General features: G+C 38.2%; 1 protein-coding gene across 5 annotated transcripts in view; it reads left to right on the forward strand.

Moving 5' to 3' along the window:
- Positions 1–21,141, forward strand: part of Usp47 (ubiquitin specific peptidase 47) — an 87,911-nt gene that overhangs the window by 1,237 nt on the left and 65,533 nt on the right. The window contains exon 1 of one of the 5 annotated variants that reach the window (XM_030243044.1): positions 7,355–7,433. The exons of the other annotated variants lie outside the window; for them this stretch is intronic. The gene's annotated coding sequence lies outside the window, so the exon portion shown is untranslated. Of the gene's footprint in view, positions 1–7,354; positions 7,434–21,141 lie in introns of those variants that run through there. 5 annotated transcript variants of the gene reach the window in all.

Below are 21,141 nucleotides of genomic sequence, written 5' to 3' on the forward strand. Positions count from 1 at the left end.
TTATACACGATCATTTCGGATTCCTAAATGTTTAGGTTTTGTTTGTTTGTTTTTTAATTGTAGCAATTTGTTGCTACACAGACAACCCCTGGCACAATGCAAAGTGACTTTATTTTGTACCTGAATAGTTAAAATTTCCCATCTTTCCTTAGATGGATAATAAGTTGATTTTTAGGGTTTTGTTTTGCCGTTTTGAGGTAGGATCTTACTATGTGGACTTTGAAGTACAGACTTGGCTGGCTTGGAACTCACTTGTAGATAAGCTGGCCTGGAAATTCTTAAGAGGTTTCCCTGTCTGTCTCCCCCGATGCTGGGATTAAAAGTGTGTGCTATCAAACTCAGTGGAGTGCCTGTTTGCTGTTTAAGGCTGAGTTGTGTGTGTGTCAGTATTTTATCTGTCAGACATCTCTAAGTCTCAGTACAGCAGATAAGCACGAACTAAAGATCTTGCCTCTGGAACAGTTTCAACAACTGAGAGTTAGGAAGTCGGGAATGTGAGTCCTCCTATGGTCCAGTCCGGCATTTTGAACTTTGTACTAAGTAACAAGGAAGGAAGGAATAGGTTTTACGAGAAAGCTAACCTTCATTTCCTTTGGTGCTGGTTTCCAATCTTAAGAAACAAAATTAACCCTTAATTTCCAACATTTAGAAAATAGAACAACAAGTACAACCCTGCATAATATTATATTAATGACTCGGTTTGTAGAAGTCCTGATAGAGATGTGCACATATCCTGCTTTGCACAAACTTACCTGTTGTTTTAAAAACTGATATTGCAATGCTAGTTTCACCTCCGGGACGATTGAACTCTCGATTATCTGAGGAGATCTCCCTTATCAGATGAACCTAACTTTTTTTTCCTTCTGGATGTTATGCTTTATTTCCTGTTCCTGGCTTTCAGTACTTTATCCACAGTTCCTGCTTCCTGGGATATACACCGAAGTGCTCTTGAAATGCAGACTTTTTCTTTACCTAGCCAGATAGTGGTTTTGTTTGTTTGTTTGTTTACTTGTCAGCCTCACTCATTCTTCATTCACAGGTTGCTTCTACTTCCATATTTGCTTCTGAGTTAACCAGGGCTGTATCCCAAAAGGAAGCTAGTGATCTCTTAAACCAAATATGTGGGCTTCTCCCCTTCTCTTCCTTTAGTTAGTTAGTAGCATTAGATACTTTAAAACATGGCCTTTCTCTTGTTTGTGTTTTTAGTAATGAGTTTTATTTTCTTTGTTATCAAATAGCATTTGAATTATACAGTGCTAAATCTGAGGGCAAATCGTGTAATTTAAACCACTTCACTTCTCACAGGAGTGAGAAGTACAGCTCTCAGGTTGAAAGTGACTTGTTCAAATTAAGGACTCACAGGTGGGGGTCTAGAGCTTGGGTCCTCCATCGGGTCTTTTCATCCTCTTACGTTCAGTCCATGTTACCTTGGAGCTCTAAGAATAGTTTCTATTTCTCCGGGTACTTGTTTAGTAAGTGACAATACAGTGCAGAATTAGAAGCTTACCTGTGCCTATTCCAGCTATATTAACAACCCGAGAGAGCTTTGTTTTGCTTCAGAGAAGGTCTGACCTTTATGGATGTGGCTTTCGATTCTATGTGTGAATTCATAGAGTTGTTAAGTAAGTTAAGATTATTTTGGTCCTAAAACTCCAGGACAAATGTCCCTTGGAGAACTGCTGTAGGCGGCATCTTAGTGTACAGATTAACTAATTGTTGCCCAGCTCCCAGCCTGTTTTGGTTTGAGTTAGGAGTGATTTTTAAATTGCTGGATTTAAAAAACTAAAAAAAGAATAGCTTTCTGTGATACATGAGCATGGTTGACATGGGAATTTCATTGTTAGGACACAGTTTTCAGTGGTGGCAGCAGTGTTGAGTGGCTGCTGTGTAGGCTGTGTGCAGCCTGGTATTCAAAGTGCAGTACACTTGCTTCTGGCCATAGCCTGCCCTTTCCTAGCTTATCTCTCTTCCCATGGAACAAGTTTTTAATGTAGACAAACAGGTTTCTCTCCAGCTTGCTTTATTGTGCTGTCCCTCTTTCCTACTTACTTCACCTGTTCAAATCCTCCGTACACAGTCCATAAACCCTCTTTGTCAAAGAGTCTGGAGCATTTTAACCTAAGGATTTTCTCCATAGAAGGCTTTAGCATAAGAGCAGAGCTCACTTAGCAGTTCATAAACAGTATTTTGGAACATCTACTGTGGTTTCTGACTATGGTACACATTTTATGATGTTCATTGGGAATTCCTTGACAGCAGAGGTGGTGTTTCTCACTTTTGTTTTTCTATATATATTACAAGTCTAGGGGAGTGTTTTTGCTGGAGCATAGATTAGTAAATATTCATTTGTATGGTTGTAAGGATGGAAGGAGACTTTGAATTCTAACTGGCTATTCCTCTGCTTGGAGATTTTCCATAGCATAATTGGCAAGCTGTTTCCATATCCATGACTTATCTTGATAACAGCTTTTTCTTCTTAAAATAACAGACCTCTGTTATTTTAAGGTTTTGCATTGAGATAAATCTAGATCTTTAGTGTCATCTTTTGATAGTTGTCAATGATCAACATTTCTGTTGGAGAGCTTTTCTTATGGCTGAAGATAGAGAAAGCAGAGCTCACTCACCCTTTCTGTTCTGGAGTCTGCATTCCTCAGCTCTTCAGCTGCTTGGTGCTTGTTCATTTGGACATGTTCCAGCATTCTAGTACTCCTAAATTATACCCCAAAAAGAGCAAAAGGAGAGGGCGGTGTTCATTGAGGAGCGCATCACTGTTTTACTCTGCTATGTGACTTAATTGCAATATTGATTTTGATGTTGAGATTGCTTGCTTTTAGTACCTTCAGTTTTAATTATTGCCTGGTGGTTGTTTCTTTGTTTCCTTATAAGGGTTTGGGTCATAGCATATAGGAGTACTCTGCCCTGTAGGAGAAAGTTAGAATGGACACCTCGAGTGTCATCGGGTATGAACAGAAAGGAACGTGTTTATTAATGTTTTGGTTTTTCTTTTCAAGACAGGGTCTCCCTATGTAGTCCTGGCTGACCTGGAGCTCCCTATATATAGAGACCAGAATGCCCTTGAACTCACAGAGCTTCTCCTGCCTTTGTGTGCCATCACATCTGTCACTGAAGTTTTTAAAATGATACTTTCAGCACACAGAGTATATAAATTTAGATAAGTGGACATGTAAATTGCACACCTTGATGTTTTTTCCCTGTGCTGTCACTACTCTTTGCATTTGGATATGGGTTTTGGCATCTAATGATGATAGTAATAACTGATCTTTATTGGGATACCAGATACGGTCACATATCCTGTGTATGTATTAACTCATTTGAGGGCAGCAACTTCACAACTGTGTAGTAGAGATCGTCAATGACTATTGGTTTCTCTGTTGTCTGATTTCTTGTAGAAGAAATCTTTTCATCCTTGTCTACCATATCAAATGAGTATTCTTCTAATTTTATCTCTCTTTGTTAAACTACTTGGAATTGCTGCAGTGCCACATTGGTCATTTCTGATTTTGTTTATTGCAGAGCATCGATTCTTGCCTGAGAGATGCTTCCCAGATAATACCGTCAGCGTCTTAAACTGAGTATTAGTAGAGGTCGGCTCATTCTGAAGCTTACCATTTAATGCAGTGACAGGAGACTGAATGCAGACTGTGTGTGACTCCAGTGCTTTTGGGAAACAGTGGACATGCAGGAGCAGGAGAGGAGACTTTGGCACTGATAGTTGACGTTTCTGTGTGTCTGGATGATTGGGCTGTGTGGCTGGAGCTCGGCAAGCTTGTTGTTTTTAGGTAGTTGTTGATGTCGTACTGTACTGTCAAATTTTATGATCGTGATTTTTATTTCTTCTGCGTCCCTGGGCTGACTGTTTCTCTTGAGTAAGCACAGTTGTGCAGCCTTAGTCTTGGGTGTGATTTACATGTTGTAGGTGTCTCATCGATTCTCTACATCTAACTCATCTATTTATTTGTTTTGTTTTTTTAAAAGTATAGTTCTTCATGTAGGAAACATCTCTTATACGGTTACCACTTTGTAACTCTGCCTCTGTAATTATTTTATCACTCAAATGTCCTTCTAAGTGGTTGCTCTGCTTCCCGGCTGGCTGACCCTAGCCACCCTCACTATAACTTTAGAGTTACTTTCTAAAGATGAGAATATGACTTAGGTGCTTAAAAGTCTGTGCATACTACCTCTGGTAGCAGATAATTACCTCCATATTTTAAAATAGAATTTTAGTAGTGTTCTGTAGTTGTATGCCCCTCACCACAATGGGGTTGAATTCACAGTTCTCAGGTTTTTTTCTAAATTATCAGTTTAGCAGATGGTCCTTAATGGGCGACAGGGGGTGAGTATGGCAGTTTGGGGACTCAGGAAAGAGCAGGGGTTGTGCTGCTGACATCCAGTGGATAGAAACCAGGTATGCTGCCAACGTCTTTATAGGACCAGGGCAGCCCCTTTAACAAAGAACTCCTGTACATCAGGTATGGTGGCACATTCTTTTAATTCCGGCACTCTGGGAGGCAGAGTCAGGTGGATTTCTGTGAGTTGGTTTATGTGGAGGGTTCTGGGACAGGCTCAGGAGCCTGTCTCTGATTAAGTAAAAGAAAAAGAAAAAGAAAAGAAAAGAAAGGGAAGGAAGGAAAAAAAAAAAAACCAACCAAATTCCTGTAACTTAGTCAGTAGAACCAGTGTTGAAAAGCCATAGTTGTTATAAAGACTATTGAGTGTACACATTTTGCTCTTACAGTCACACCTACCATTTTTGTCATTGTAAGAAATTACCAGCTCTACTAGCTTTTCTGTGAACTGGAGGCCAGCCTGATTTATGTAGATAGCAAGTTCCAGGCTGACTTTGGCTTCGATGAGACCCTGTCTTAAACAAACTTTAGTAGAAGAGAGTTGAAAGAAAAACTTGGGAAAGAAAAAATTGATGAGAAACAACTCCCCTTCCCACCTACCACACACAGACACACGCTTAGAGCAAGTTGGTAGAGCCAAGGTCTACATAGTTAGAATTCAGGAGAGAGCAGAAGAAATGAAGGAAGGACGTGAAAGAAGTTAAGTCACTTAAGGAAAGTTTCCAGGCCCAGTGAGTCCTGAGTGAGCAGGACGGACTGGCCAGAACCTAGCAGTACAGCTAAAATAGACGATGTAATGGAGACCACTTGGAATTCTAAGACTCCTCCAGGTATGGGTGGCAAGAGCAAGGTAGGACACTTCAAAATAGAAGAAGCTGGTGTGTTCAGCAACATCACAAGAGGAATTCCTTCAAAATTTTTCTGGGTGATAATTCTCTGCCCAGCTAAACAGTCTCTAAAATAAAAGGGAAAATCTTTTTTGGTTTTGGTTTTAGTTTGCTGTAATATGCATTATTTCTAAGTTACACCTTCTCCCAAATGTTTAAAAATTATTGTTAGTCTGTTTTATGTGTGAAATGACTTATCTCTCTTTGGAAATGCTGGTAGTTTGTTTGTTTGTTTTTTCCTCTGCATACTTTTTCGTCCGAATTAATTTGTATTAATAATTTGCTTGTATTGAGTTTTGTCTTTCCTACAGTTGCTTTCCTTCAAAGGTCTTTGGGGGTCTATGCAGAATACAAACACTGTCAACCCGTGTTTATGCTTTTGTTGAATGGTGACATACATGTCTGGATAATTTCCTAACAAAGTCCCAATAGTTTAGTCTGTTAGGGCTGCTGCAGCAAATACAATAAACTAGGTGGTTTGTAAAGAAATTTGCTTCTCAAAGTTTCAGAGGCAAAGAAGTCCAAGATCAAGGTGTTTCCTTGCTCAAAACCAGCGTCTCTTACTCACTGTGTCTCATAGTGGATAAGAATGAGGCATGTCTCTGGGATGTCTTTATAAAGATATTTTCTCTTTAATGAGGTCTGTGCCCCTGTGAGCTAATAAACTTCCAAAGGCCTCATCTCCAAACATTATATTAGTGATTAGGGTTCAGTATATAAATTGGTGCTATGTAAAAGTATGGGTTGGGACCATAGGTTCTCAGCCTGTGGGTTGCAACCCCTCTGGAGGTTGTATGCCAGATATCCTGCATCTTGCATATTTACATTATGATTCATACCAGTTGCAAAATTACAGTTATGAAATAGCAACAAAATAATTTTATGGTTGGTGTTACCACAATATGAAGAGCTGTATTAAATAAAGGGTTGTGGCGTTAGGAAGTTGAGAACCCCTGCTTTAGACCATAGCATCTAGGAACACATCATTTTCTTTTGTAACAGGTGAATTGCACAGAAAGCACTTTTCCCCCTCAAGCTTATAAATAGGAAATAGGGAAGTCCTATGAATCTTAATCATGGAGTATGCAGATGAGATTTCATTCAGTTTTCCAGTTTTCAGAATGTTGCATATGTCCTTCATAAATGCCTGGTTATGCTTTTCAAAGATTGTTCTTTTGTCAGGAAGAATTCTGAAGAAGAGGGAACCTGGAAGTTCTAACTGCCACTTAGATTGCTGTCAGTTCTCCTAGGATATCTGAAATGGCTAGTTTCTGCGCCTCCTCTTTTTAAAAGTCTTTATGAAAGAGTTGTGGGAAGAATACAAAATTCATGCATACCTTTTCTCTAGCTTTTTCTCTTAGTATTTCCATGACTGTAAAGCAGTTCTCAAGTCTGAATCAACCTTAGTACAAATGAGTTGCCAAAGTGGAAAAAAAATTCAAAATTTTACCAGACTTCCATTAAGGTTTTGTTTGTTTGTTTCTGAGATCAGCCTCAGAATCCACAATGTGTTTAGTTGTCTTTATTTTTCTTCTTTATTTGTGGCAATTTTCTAGTCTTTACTACCATTTTCCTAACCTTAATCATTGAAGAATGCAGTCAGTTATTTTGTGGATTGGCCTTCCTTTGGCTTTGTCTGCTGCTTTTTCATCAGTATATTGAACTTGTGTATCAAGTAGAAGGATATCACAGACATGCTGTATCCTTTGTGCATTGAATAAGGCAAAGAGGATGGTGCTGATGTGTCTCTGGTCATTTGAACCAGGTGGGATCCCTCAGGTAAGATGGTCATCTTTCCTACTGTCCCCTAACAGTTCCCCCGATGACCTAGACCACACAGGTGGCAGCTTCTTGGTTAATTTTTATAAGATGAGACTGATTTTTTTTTAACTTACTTATTTTATGTGTTTTGCCTACATGTATGCCTGTGCACAACAAATGTTCCCGATACTCTTGGTGGTCGGAAGAGGATATCCTTCTATAAGAGAAGCCAATGTTCATAACCACTGAACCATCTCTTTGGTCCCTTTGTTGAATTTTTATTCATTAATTTTAGCATCTGTCTGGATGTTTAGACAGCAGTCATCACGGCTAGTCCTTTAGTAATTTCCCACTATTCTTCTGTGAGGAGGATGCCCCTTTCCTTGCTCAGTTATCATTCATCAGTGTGGACCTGCAGGTATTTATTTTTTTATTTTTTTTATTCTTTGGTTTTAACTCAGTACAGTTACCTGATTTGGTGATTAAACTGTTCTAGTTTGGGTAAAGAGGAGCTCTATTCTGTTCAGTGTTCTTACTCTACAAGCACTTCTACAATGCTGCTTTGTTTCTCCCTACACACACACACACACACACACAGCCCTGGACTTCACTTCATGCTAAAATGTAAATAAGCATGTATCCGAGGTGCCTGGCTTGCTGCTTAAGCTAGGCAGCAACAGCTTCTAGTTGCCTGCTGTAGTCAATACCACTTGCCTTGCTTTCTAACTCCTAAGCTCCTGTTTCTGTTTCTTGTGAGTTTGTGCTCTTGAATTTTTTCTTTTCTCTTGTTTTAGATATAAAGTTGGAGAAGCATGAAGTAACTGCATACGTCCAGTCTATACTCTTTAACCAGAAAGAAATTCCTCACTTAGTGTTTGGTCTGCTGCACTGGGCCAGCTGTGTTTGAATTCCCTTCACTCTCTCACTAGGCTGTTCCCATATGCCCCTTGCATTTGTGTCATTCTGTGCTTAGTCCTGAGTGAATGTTAGGAAGGTTGTTGTTGTTGTTACCCAGTTTTAAGGAACTTTAAATGGGTGAAATTGGATGTTTCATGAAAGTCAGTGTTTTCTTAGAATTCCTGATTTGTTTGTTTGTTTGAATTTTAATCCACTAGTTTGAATTAGTGATGTATCCTCCTCATGTCTTGTGTCTAGATTCTATAATTTAGGGGTAAAGACAGGATGGAGGGAGAAGGTTCAAACATTTTCAGAGCTACATGGATGCCACATTAGAAAGATTCCATTGAAAATAGTTGCCAAAACAAACAAATAAAAGACAGTATTAATATGGTAAAATACTTAGAAAAAATTAAAGTTTCAAAAACCATCTTCCACTTAAAAAGTTCCTTGTTAAAGATTTTTAGTCAGCAAACTTAGAACTCTACAGAGGCAGAGTTCTTCTATGAGGTTCATTACACAGAGTATTTCTGGAGTTTAGTGGTGTCAAATCTAAGGCAATTTTTTATTGTAGAAGTTTTTTTTCACCAAAGTGATTACAGTTGGCAGAGTTGGCAAATGATTGATAAAAATGATGTGGTCATTCTCATCAAGGTTCTTAAAAATACTCCCTACCCCACCCAGCTGCTTGGTGTTCTATTGGTATAGTGTAGCAGGGGTGGAAATCCTTCTCAGCCAGCAAGATGGACCCTTCTTGATTCTTCTGCCTCAATCTGATTGTTGTTTTCTAGTTCTGAAGTCCCAGCATTATACCTTTTAAATTTTGAAAGTTTGTGCCTTTATTGTAAATTGTCATTTGTGTTCTTCCTTTTGTCCTGAGATAGGACAGAATTTTTAGTTCAAAATACTAATGGTAAAATACTTTGGGCAAGTTACTTAAATTTCTATAAGGACAAGAGTAACAACCTGCTAGTGTGGGAAAGAGTTACTCAGTAAACAATGTATTGCAATATTACCCTTTGTTATCACCTCCATCCTTACTTCTTGGAACAGCATCCTCTGTGCATTGTACAGTGTGTTTGTTAATTAGATTTAAAGGCAGAATTCTGATTGCTACTCATATTAATGAATATCTTTATTATCCATGGTGCTAGTTTTTAGACTTGACAAGAGTCTCTTGTATGATCAACTAAGACTTGTTTTTATTGCTCCTTTTGAGAGCTGGAATGTGTAACTGAATACAGATAGTGAAAATTAAAGAAAAGGTTTTTTAAGCTATGAAGTCCTGAGAAAATGTGGTCTGATATATATAAGTAGTTTTTAAGGTAATTTACTTGATTAATAAGTATCTCAGTTACTTTTCTATTGCCATGGCAAAATACCATGACCAAAAACAACTTGTAGAAAAAGATATTTAATTTTGAGGTTCAGGGTTAGAGAGGGTAAGAGTCCATGAATATCATGGTGGGAAGCATGGTAGCTAGAGCAGTAGCTGAGAGCTTACATCTGATCTATAAGCAAGAAGCAAAGAGAGCTAACTGGGAATGGTGTGGGTTTTTGAAACCTCAAAGCCCATTTCCAGTGACATACCTCCAACAAGACTACACCTCCTAATCTTTCCCAAACAATTCCACCATCTAGATACCAGATATTCAGATACATGAGTCTATGGGAGCCGTTCTCATTTAAACAACCACATAAATTGCTCACTTGTAAGGATTTGGTGTGGAATGTTGTTGCTAATAATGATCCATGTTGAGAACTTTATATTGATGTTCTGATCTTCTCTAACTCTGGGGTAGAAGATACTGTCTCTATCAGTGTTGTTGACTGTGGTTTAGCTGATTGCTCTAAGACCTATAGCCTTTTGTTGGGGAACTGTGCTTTCATCATTATGTGTAGTGTTTATTGTAGAGATAAATTAAACAAAGACTGTTTTGTTTGTTTGTTTGTTTGTTTGTTTTCGAGACAGGGTTTCTCTGTATAGCCCTGGCTGTCCTGGAACTCACTTTGTAGACCAGGCTGGCCTTGAACTCAGAAATCCGCCTGCTTCTGTGGCGGTGTAACTAAAGTGGTGTAACTAAAAATGGCTATGTGATATAAATAAAAACTTTTAAGAGCTTTTAGGGAAAATATTTTTAAAAACAATGAATCTGAAACCTTTGGTAAGATGATAGGCTTACCTTTGGGGAAACCATGTGTCCCCAGCATCCACTGCTTAAAACAGTATACCTAACATAAACAGAAGGAAGAAACATTTATTTTGGCTTATGGTTTCAGTCCATGGTTGTTAGTCCCCATTGGCCTGTGGTGTGGAAGTGAGAAGAGCCATTAAGTGATTAAGGGACGAGATTAAGATATATTCTAGCGCAGCAGTTCTCAACCTGTGGGTTGTGGCCCCTTTGGGGGTTGAATAATCCGTTCACATGAAGAACTATATTAGAGGGTCACAGTATTAGGAAGGTTGAGAACCACTGTTCTATTGTGTGTCTCCAAGATGGCATGCTTGGACACATCTATAATTTCAGAACTTGGGAGGTAGTAGTGTCAATGTCAGAGGTTCATGGTCATCCTTGGTTACATAGAGAGTTTCAGGACATCCTAAGGCTATAGAGACCATGTCCCGAAACAAAAACAAAAATGTCTCCAGTCTTCCAATAATCCCACTTCCTGGTTTCTTATACTTGCCGGTACTAAAAATCTGTCTATGGATGAACCCATTGGTGGGGTAGAACCCTCATGATCCAGTCATCTGACCAGTGCTGCCTTGGGGAGCAAACCTTTCACTTATGAGCCTTGCAGGGGGATAGTTTAGATCCAGAAATGTATCTGTCTTGTTCATGACTTAAGAGAGAATTTTAGCATCGGGCAGTGGTGGTGCACCCCTTTAATTCCAGCACTTGGGAGGCAGAGGCAGGCAGATTTCTGAGTTTGAGGCCAGCCTGGTCTACAAAGTGAGTTCCAGGACAGCCAGGGATACACAGAAAAATCCTGTCTCGAAAAAACCGAGAGAGAGAGAGAGAGAGAGAGAGAGAGAGAGAGAGAGAGAGAGAGAGAGAGAGAGAGAGAGAGAATTTTAGCATAACCAAAACATTATAGTTTGTCCTAGAAATTCCTTTGTGTCAAGTGATACTTAATTATACATATACTTTTTCTTAATGAAGGTTTTTGTTACTTTTGATTTTGAGGCATTCATTCAGTTCAGATATGGAGCTTAAAACCTGTCAAGAACACAGAGTTGGAGAGATAAGAAATGACCTCATTTTAAATGCCAGTCTAGCCTAAAGGAGAGGATGACGTGATGAGACAAATGTGCACTCCAGAGATACTGTGGAGCTATAAAAGAGGGAGCAGCTGGCTTTTCTAGGGGGATTCTCTGAGGATATAACATTTGAGCTGGACCTCAGAGGATGGTCAGTGTACAAAGACAGAGCAGAGCTTTCAGTTACAGGGAGCAACAGTTAAAACAGAAAAGGCTGTAATACATTTTAGGAAGTGGCAGATAATTGCACTGTGGTCAGGGCTTGAGCCAATTGAGTGTAAGTGCCTAGTTCTGGCAGGCTGAGTCCAAACGTTCCAGAGGCTTTGTTTATCTTGAAAGATTTTACATTTTATTGCACAGACATCAAGAATCAAGAAATATAAGTTTGTTTTCTAGAAGTTCACAGAATGCCTTAATTTTTATACAGTTTAGTTGCTAAAGCTTGCTTATGGAAAGAGTTTTTTCCAAGATATTTTATGTCCTTCAACTTGTTAAAATTTGCATATAAGTGAAAATGAGAGGAATACTTAACAAATGTTTTACCTGATTTTTTTTTCATTTGAAATAAGATAATTAGGTACTTTTTTATTTTTTAATAAAATGCTTTTCATAATAGTACATTTTAGTGTATTTTCTACATGTGTTATTTGGCAGAATGTCCTTTCACATAATTACTTGATTGATTTCGATGATACACTTAACATCTTGAGTAGGCTCATCAGGTAGGTCTCTCTTGCCTTTAGAAAATGCCACCAGTTACAGTCTGATCGTGGGTGTGTCCAGATCTGTTTGTAAAATCCTCAGCAGTTTCTCACCTATTGCTGTAAGGAAGTTTACAAGTGAGAAGTTAGTGTTCTAAAAATAGCTTGGGATTTTCACTGAGAGCCACACACACAAACCAGGATGGTGTAGTTTTTCCTTAACCTTCTGTGTTGGCACATGCTCATGAATGCTATGCAGCTGTTGTTTCCTGAGTGCTCTCCTCCAATCTCTTTGTGAGCCTTGAGATTAATAAAGAGATCTATAGCATATAATATGTGTAACTTGGGACTGGATAGGTGGCTCAAGAATTTCTTGAAGTTAGTCCTTGGTTCTTCCTCTCAGCCCCATGCTCCCAGAAATAAGACTTAGACTTAAAGTATATTTACAAATACATTGACCTTATAGCTAGGCCCTTCTTTAACTAGATATAACTTAAAACATCCCATTTATTCTACCCTTACCACGTGGCTGGTTACCTGTGCTCTGGTACCATGTATCTGACTAGTCACATCTTTCCAGTGAATCTCTCACCTGGCTCTATCTCAGTTTTCTTTCTCCTTCTAGATGTCCCACCTCTATTTCCTACCTAAGCCATAAGCCTTTTTAGTTGATAGGTGATGCATCCATACAATATACAAGATATTCTTTCTACAGAAATTAGGAGCGGGTACTGCTCCTTTAGAGGACTGAGTTCTGTTCTCAGCATTCGTGTAGGCCTTTAACTTCCTGTACCACCAGCTATAAGAGATATTACACCCTAATATAGAGTATTCCCTACTAACTCTAATATCTACTTCTTTACTCACTAGAGAGTGACCGTAGTGTGGCAACTGCGGAGTGATTACTGGACATCCCTCCAGGAATGTTTTTATTTGGGGATGAATGAACTATTCCTAAGGATAGCTCAATGCTCTGAGTGAAGTTAAGACTTTACTACGTAAGGAAACTTTGATTGCAGCTCCAGTTCCAGGTTATATTAAGAAGTCAAGTTTTTGTATGACTCTTCTAAAATACAATGCACTGCTTTAGTAAATACTGATAAGCTGTCTATGATCTTATATACAGCTTGTCATGTTTTATTAACATAAAAATGTTTAATGTTTTAATTTTGAGTTTACACCATGTGGTGTAATTTCTTTGTATATTTTAGTAGTTTGCGGTTATGAAAAGGAATTGGTGAAAAATTAGATACCTATAGCCACTTTTCTAATACAAAAGACATGAGAGATACTAGTTTTGACATTTTAAATTCATATGTGTTAAAATATTTGCTAGTGTATTGTTTACCAGTAATACAATACAGAAATAATTTAAGAGTTCTAAAAAAAAATAGACATGACATAGCATGTTTCTGCAAGTATAGTCTGATTTTAACTCTGTAAGGAGAGCAGAGGTTGGATGTCACAGCCCAGCCCTTCATGTCCTAGGTGAAGAAAGTCTGAGTAGGCATCAGGTGTCTGAGGTGTATTTTATGTAGAGTAAAATCTTTTCTGTGGAGACAGACAGCTTTATACAGTTATGCACCCACCACCAAGTCAAATATAGGGTGGTCCTGCCTCCTTAGAAAAGTTCTCTCCTGTTTTAGCTCCTGTCCCAGTCAGATCCTAGTAAACTGCTGCCAGTCTGATTGCTGTCCTTCTGTTTTGCTGTTTTTCTTATGTATCATTTTAGTGGAACCACACAGTTGTGTGAAGCTTTGGAGGTTGATCTATGTTGTTGCTTGTATTAGTCTTTTTGTTTTTGTTGTTGCTCAGTGCTACAATTTGTTTAGATATTTACCAGCTAGTGGACATTTGGTTTTTCTCTGGGTTGTTGGGGGCTATTTTTTGAGGACAGGGTCTTGTGTTGTACCTTTCCCTGACCAGGGACTTACTATGTAGGCCAGGCTGTTGCTACACTTTTGATGATTCTGAATAAAACAGCCACATTGTGATCTAGTGGGTAAGGAAATGAGATTGACTAGGACATACTTTTTGTGTGGAAAGTATCTGTTTAACTTTGTAAGTAACTGCCAAATCTACCTGAAATGCATGCACATGTTGCATTCTACTCAGAGAAGTGTGGCAGCCCCAGATGCTCAGCTCCTTGTTACTTGGCAGTGTCAGGCCTTGTTTGCTGCTTGTTTTGTTGAGTCCATATTTTAGCTCTTCGTGTAAAGTAAGGTCTCTGTGATGTGACTTTGTCTCTCTGATGACCAATGGCACAGTGCAACTTTGCATGAGGTTGATTTGGTTTCCTAGTAAACCTAATCCTGCATACTTTATGCAAGTAGTGTGCTTGATAATACCAGGAGAGAGGGCAATAAAAGACTGTCTACTCTTAATAGTTAATTCTGACTGTTTAATGGCCCTAGTATAATTTTACTAGGCTTTTTGAGAAAGGAGTTTTCACAGTACCTAGTTTGGTGAGAAGGATAACGGCTACAGAATCGGGGGTGGGGGTGGGGAGTAATAAGCCAGTAGTTTAACATCACTTCTCTGTGTTCTTTCTGTTTCTTTTGTCTTGGAACATTAGCCTAGCTTGCCTGTAACTCACAGAGATCCTCCTGCCTCTGCCTCCCAAATGCAAGGATTAAATGGATGTACCACCACTCCCTGCTGGGTCTTTTCTTCATTTTCAACTGTTTCATGAGGAAGTGTGATGACATAAGCTAATAAAAGTTCTCTCTAACTCAGTTATATATGTATACAAAATGTGCTTGCCGGATTAGTTATTAGCCGTTGTGAGATGGTCATATGAATGAAAACAAAACTTTTTCAGATTTCTCCCAATATGATAAAACTCACATGTTCTCCTTGCAGATAATCTTTTGCATTTGGGGATAGTATAATAAAAATTCTATTATAGTCAAGGATTAGGTGTTTATTAAATCTGTCCTGAGGAGGATAACTGGTAGTTCCATTAATGATGCGTAACTCTCATGGCATTATGATGCTCTATTAGAATCTGTAATAGAAGGTTCATTTCTAATACTGAGCCAGAGTGGGGTAGAATTGTGTAGGTCTTACCCAGCCAAAATGTTAATTATGCTAAGGACTCTAGCCAGATGCTCTGACTTCAGCACAAAGTTCCTGAAGCTCACAAAGGAATTCCTCAAAAAGAATGTCCATAGAAATAGACAGCTTTGAATTTTGAAAACTTTAACACTTTTTTAAATGCAACATCTTTATGATCAGAGCATTGTTAAGACTCTTGTATTAAAGTTATCCATGTTTTTTAAAGTAAAATATTTGATGAGCTAGGGTTGTAGCTTAAAAGTGCTTGCCTCACATGCACCAGGGCCTGAGTTCAATCTCCATCACCACAAAATAGATAAGTATAGTATAATAGTAGATTGTTGAGGTTTGGTCTGTTGCAGTATATTGTAATGCTAAATTCTGTACCCAAAGGTCTAGTTGCCTACAAGTGTATTCTCACATTTACCAGCTTTTGCTGTGCAAACCTTGTTCCTTATTAAAAACTATTGGTTAATTACTGGGGAGTTACCCTAATGTAATTTTCTAACTACTAGCCCGGCTACTTCCCCAGTGGTGTACCCAAAGTACTTGGTATTTCTCCTGGCCGCGTGCTTGTGGGTCATCTCCTCTGTGACAGCGTCCCCTTCCCCTCCCCCCTCTCTCTCCAACCCCTAGCCAGGTAACTCAAAACCCACCTACCTCTAATCCCTTCAGTAAGTGGTTGTAGCCATTTTTATTTAACCACTAGTTTTGAATTAAGGAACAAAGTTTGCACAACAAAAGCAGCAGAAAAACCTCCACACTAGGTCAAGCTTTAGAATATTGGAATATTGCCAACCTGTGAACAGGTCAGTTGTGTCACAAGCTGAGTAAGTCACTGCTTATCAGCAGCAGGAATCTAAGCAGAAATCAGAATCACAAATAACAGGAATAGTAAACACTTACTGTTTCACCTCCTAAAAATAATGTTAGTTGCAAAGTTTGATACTTGTTAGTGTATTTTTAGCATGACCAACACAGGACTTATCAGCAGGCAGCCATGGGAAGATCACTAGCAGAGTTGGTATTCTGTAAGAAAGTGGTCTGAGAAAGCCATGAGAGCAAGCCTGTAAGCAGCACTCCTTCAAGGCATGTTTGAGTTCCTGCCCTGGCTTCCTTCTATGATGAGCAGTGATATGTATGCATAAGTCAAATCAACTCTTTCCTCCCCAATTTGCTTTGGTGGGTGTTTCATCACAGCAATAGAAACCCTAAGTCACTAGTCTTTAAAGTTCTTACACTTTCCTATGAATTGAATAATTGATTGCAGCAACTAAAAATAAGCTACATGAGAGTAAAAACATTTCTGTTAATATGAGTTCTGTAAGTTTATGTCAAAAATATTTTCAAAGACAGTGGAATGTAGTTGCTTGAGTGATGCATACACTAGTATAGAGAGCAGGCATAAATATTACAAGCATACTTTATCCAAGTCAGCCTGTATTTTAGTACTTGAATGTTGTTATGCTATTATAATTTGGAAGTAAATGCTATGTATTGAAATAATTTATAACATATTTATTAAATTCAGAAAATCTATACCATAGTACATTGAACAATAAATTAATAAAAGTTCATTTATCACACTCTACCCATAATTTCATTACACTTTGAATATGCTTTAGAATAGACACAAAGTAAATTTTATTTGTTTTTAAGAATATTTCATATACAAAGAAAGCAAACTAAATCAGGGGAATAATTATCATCAAAATAGTTTAAAAACCTTTATTAAGCTACTTTTTTTTTCAAAATTGGTTTTTAAAACTTTTAATACTTTTTTTTTTTTCTTTTGAGACAGTGTTTCTCTCTATAGCCCTGGCTGTCCTAGAACTCTAGACCAGGCTGTCCTGGAACTCAAAGATCCTCCTGCCTCTACCTCCTGAGTACTGCAATTAAAGGCATGAGTCCCCACACCTGGCTGCTGAAAATACTTTTTTTCTAAAGGTTTCTCAAGGAATTCTAACTAGGCCAATGATTGTTGCTCTATAATAATTACTGCTGATCATCAGTACCTGAATGTTTGCTTAAAATTTCAGAATATGTTCCTACTTGTTTGTTTCCCATTCTGTATCATAAACAAATGTTAACTTAAACTGAGTGAATCATTTGCTTAAGTTTGAATTATATAGAACTGATCAATGAGAACAACCTTTCATGGGACTCTTACACTCTCTTGATATATTTTGAGTACTTCTTTAAGTACTTAGGTTTTTTTGTACCTTCTCAGAAATTTCTACCAAGACTTTAGGATCCTGTTTTTGTTGTGCAAAATGGTACCTGGGACCTAAAAACATAAACTCTGGACATATCTGTTGTTAGAAACATGTCATTGCTTCTAAGTCCTCAGTAGAATCAGCTAAATAAATATATGCAGGAAGCATTTCTTAAGAGTGAAATCTGTATTTTATACCCAAAGATTCCATAATAAACAGATGGTTACATTTTTAACATCTTTTAAAAGATGTGTTTCTTTATATGTATGTGTATGGGCATACAAATGCCATAGTATGCATGTGGAAGTCAGGACAACTTATGTTCTCCCTATACCAGGTGGATTCCAGGGATCAAACTCAGTTGTTAGTTAGGCTTGACAGTGAGCACTTTTCCCACTAAGCCATCTCAGTGGTGAGTGCTTGGACTTCTTCCACTTTTGAGTTGTTGTTACTATTCAGTTGTGAACATGGATATTGTACAAGTTGGTTAGCTCTTGTCAGTTTTTGTTGTTGTTGCTATACCTAGAGTTAGAATTTCCAGTCCTGTAAATGGGTCTGTTGTTTTATGGTATGTTTGTGGCTGTTACGTAAACTGACCTATTTATTATAGGGTAGATGTATCTCACAGGGTAGTGTGCTTCTGACAGCAGACTTGACTGCGACAGCGCAAGTGGAGTTTCAGGTTCGGGCCCTGCCAGGCGCTGTTTTTGTGTGGGAACAATAGTGGCCCATCCCTTTATCAAGGAACAATTAATTGTACTTGGAGTGCTAATTAATTCCAGTTTTCTTACCTTTTTCCAAAGGGTGGCATCACAATGGGTCTTGGATTTACTGAAGATGCACTTCTTGGTGCATTCAAACACACCACCATGACCTAGGCTGAGCCCAGAGAATCTGTAGGCAGTTTGACCAACTATAGGACAATACATTTTGGGGAAACTTTGTTGTGACTTTCAGCTGTTGGTCAAGTGCCTTGTTGCTACTGTTGGGTGGTGATTGAGTTCAGGTTCCCCTTTCCTTGACAACTCCTCCCTAGACTGGAAGACAAGTGTACTTGCTTCTGCCCACGATGGCTTCCTGAAGGACACCTCCCTGATTCGGGACTGGTGAACTCTTTGTTATAGCCAAGTGAGTGTCTCTCTTGGCAGTTGATGGTGCTGTGAGGTCAGTTTTGTTCTTTGGTGATTGGTTGTGGTAGTGTGGTTAGTAAGTTTCCTGTTTAGTGAGACTGCTGCTTTCCAGAGCTGTTCTCAGAGTTTTTTAGTTTGTACACTCACATAGGATGCCTGCCTCCTTTCCTTCCACCCTTTCTTCTCCTGCCCCCTTTTTTGGTTTATATAAAATTTTACTGATCTGATTTAAAAATATCAAATACTTTAAAGATTAGAGTATTGTATGTGGCTTGAAAAACTGTTACAATATTTAGCCACGATCTAAATAAATGCAGTTTTATCTTTAAGAGGCTTCTTTTCCATCTGAGAATTTTCTTGTAATGGGTTAAAATATATCTATGAATCTTAGAAACCAGGGTTTATTAGAAACCTCTGTTAAGGTGTCCTTGGTTCCTTCATGCATTTTCTGACATACCACCTCCAAATTGCTTCTATTCTGTGTGTTGATGTTTGTTAATATTACATGACATGTATTTCCTGTAGGCATATTGTTCTTTCTGTTTGTTCACACTAAAAATGCATATTCCTACACATTTTCCTAGATAAGTTTTATGGATTCTGATGCCAAGGCAAATTGCTTTGTTCCTTTATCTTGGGTAACTATTTTTATCTTATGACTAGGAGGGATAATGAGAGGATAGTACTTTAATTTTTTTTATTTAATATATGCCAGTTAAATTTGCTGTTTTCTTCTTAAGATTTAAATACAAAAATAAATACATATACATTATGTAGGGATAATCTCTAATGTACTGTGTAAAAGTATCACCTGTCAATAAAGAGCTGAATGGCCTATGACAGAGGAGGAAAGAAATAGGCAGAAATTCCAGAAAGAGAGAGGAACTCTAGGAGTCAGATGAAGGAAGAAGTCCGACATATGAAACTGAGAGGTAGTCATCCATGACAGACATAACAGTATAAACAGATTAATGTAAGTTAAGAGCTAGTTGAGGAGCAAGCCTAAAGCTTTAAGCCATTAAGCATTGTAAATAAAAATAAGCCTCCGTGTCCTTATTTGGGAGCTGCAGCAGGCTTAGAAAAGCCCAAACAGTTAGATAGTACCAAAACCGCATAGCTCAGTTCATATTTTAATGGTACCTGCTCTTGGTTTATCCATTGGATTGCATTTGGAACGCTTGCAGTTTTTGTGTTTTAAGCAATGGGTATTGCACATGTCTGTGTGTCTGCTATAACCCAGAGCTTCTATAGGAGATAATCAGTAGATGGCCAGACAGCAGCGGGACATATGAATATTTTTAATGATGAAAGTGGTAAGTTGTAGGATAAGCACTTTTTGTTTTATAGGTGATATAATGTCAAACTTTCCTGAAGGTGAAATCGGTTTGCATTCACATGAAGAATGAAAAATCTTGGTTTTTCGAGTGTCTTTTTTGCTGATCGATAATTTTACATATTTCAGCATTTCTTTGTGAACTATCCTGTCTGGGTTCTTGTTGGTTACGGCTCAGGTAGCAGGCTTTTTAGTTGGCTTTACTGTAAATATTCTTTACCAACTTTCCAACTTTTGGCCCTTTCTGTTTTGTTAACTCTACATGTCTTCAATTTTAATTACCATTAACTATCCTTTTCCCTTCATTTTTGTGGTTTTTTTTCCTAAGCTTAAAATTTTAAAGATATTCTATAAAATTTTTTAAGGATTTAGGACTTTGGCATTGCTATTTAGGTCTTTAATATACCTGAAATGGGCATGTTTTCATGTAGGACATAAGATATGCTTTAAATTTGTATGTATTTTCCCCCTCTATATATGGCTACTTATCCTTGAACCATTCACCAAAAAGTTAAGCTAATTTTATTTTTTTTAAGACAGTATATTATTATGTAGCCCTGTTTGGCCTGAAACTCTATGTAGATCAGATTGGCTTAGAACTCACAAAGATCAACCTGCCTCTGCTTCCCTGGGTACTGCGATTAAAGACACAGCCAGATTGGCTGGAAAATGTATCTTTCATCTAGCCTAATTCCCAGATATATCTGCTTCTAGATAATCTATAGTTTTAGCTATTATATTTAGGTCTTCCATCTATTGAGTTCATTTAAAATATAAAACATTTTTTGAGAAAGGGTGGTCTTATATAGTCCAGGCTGCCCTGGAACTCATTATGTAAATTAGTCTGGCTTTGAACTTGGTGCCATGTGCTACTGTTGTTTATAGATATTTTTTTATTTTGTATTTCATTCCTCGTAAAGAACTTTCTGACCAAGACTGAGCAATGAGTACCAATTTTAATGGCATATCTGGTTTTTTAGTTAAATTGTGGGGCCAGGGTAGTCCTGTGTATTTTGTCTTGCCTCAAAGTAGAAGATTTTTGGAGACGAAGACACTAGGTATTAACTGCTAATCAGGCAGCTACAGGAACCATGGAGACACTTAAGAGGACAGGAGATGAGGGGTAGCAGGAAGATTATAATTTTAAGAGGGAAGAGGTGAACTGTTCTGATTATCTTCAGTTATGTAACTACTGGTCCCCACTTCTTCCTCACAGAATACAGCCCAGGCAAGACAGGCAGCAGCAACTTATTTTTCTGCTGAGTGACATCAAGGTTAGGCCTGAAAGCATTTGAAGGAGTCCTCAGACTGTGATGTCAATGCTGGTTGTCAGCTGGGTTCTCACTGAGGCTAGGAGTAGCATATCTGCAAGTGGCCTTTTCATTTGCTATTTAGTTTCCTTCCAACCTACAAGCTGCAACTATAAAGGCTTATAGAGCCAAGAACCTAAAGTCCTTTCTAACCTAACCTTGGAAGTCATGTTGTATAGCATAGAAATCACTAAGGCCCTTCCATATATGTAAAGAGTAT

Source organism: Mus musculus, chromosome 7 (assembly GCF_000001635.26).
Source record: "Mus musculus strain C57BL/6J chromosome 7, GRCm38.p6 C57BL/6J".
In the NCBI taxonomy this organism is placed as follows: Eukaryota; Metazoa; Chordata; class Mammalia; order Rodentia; family Muridae; genus Mus; species Mus musculus.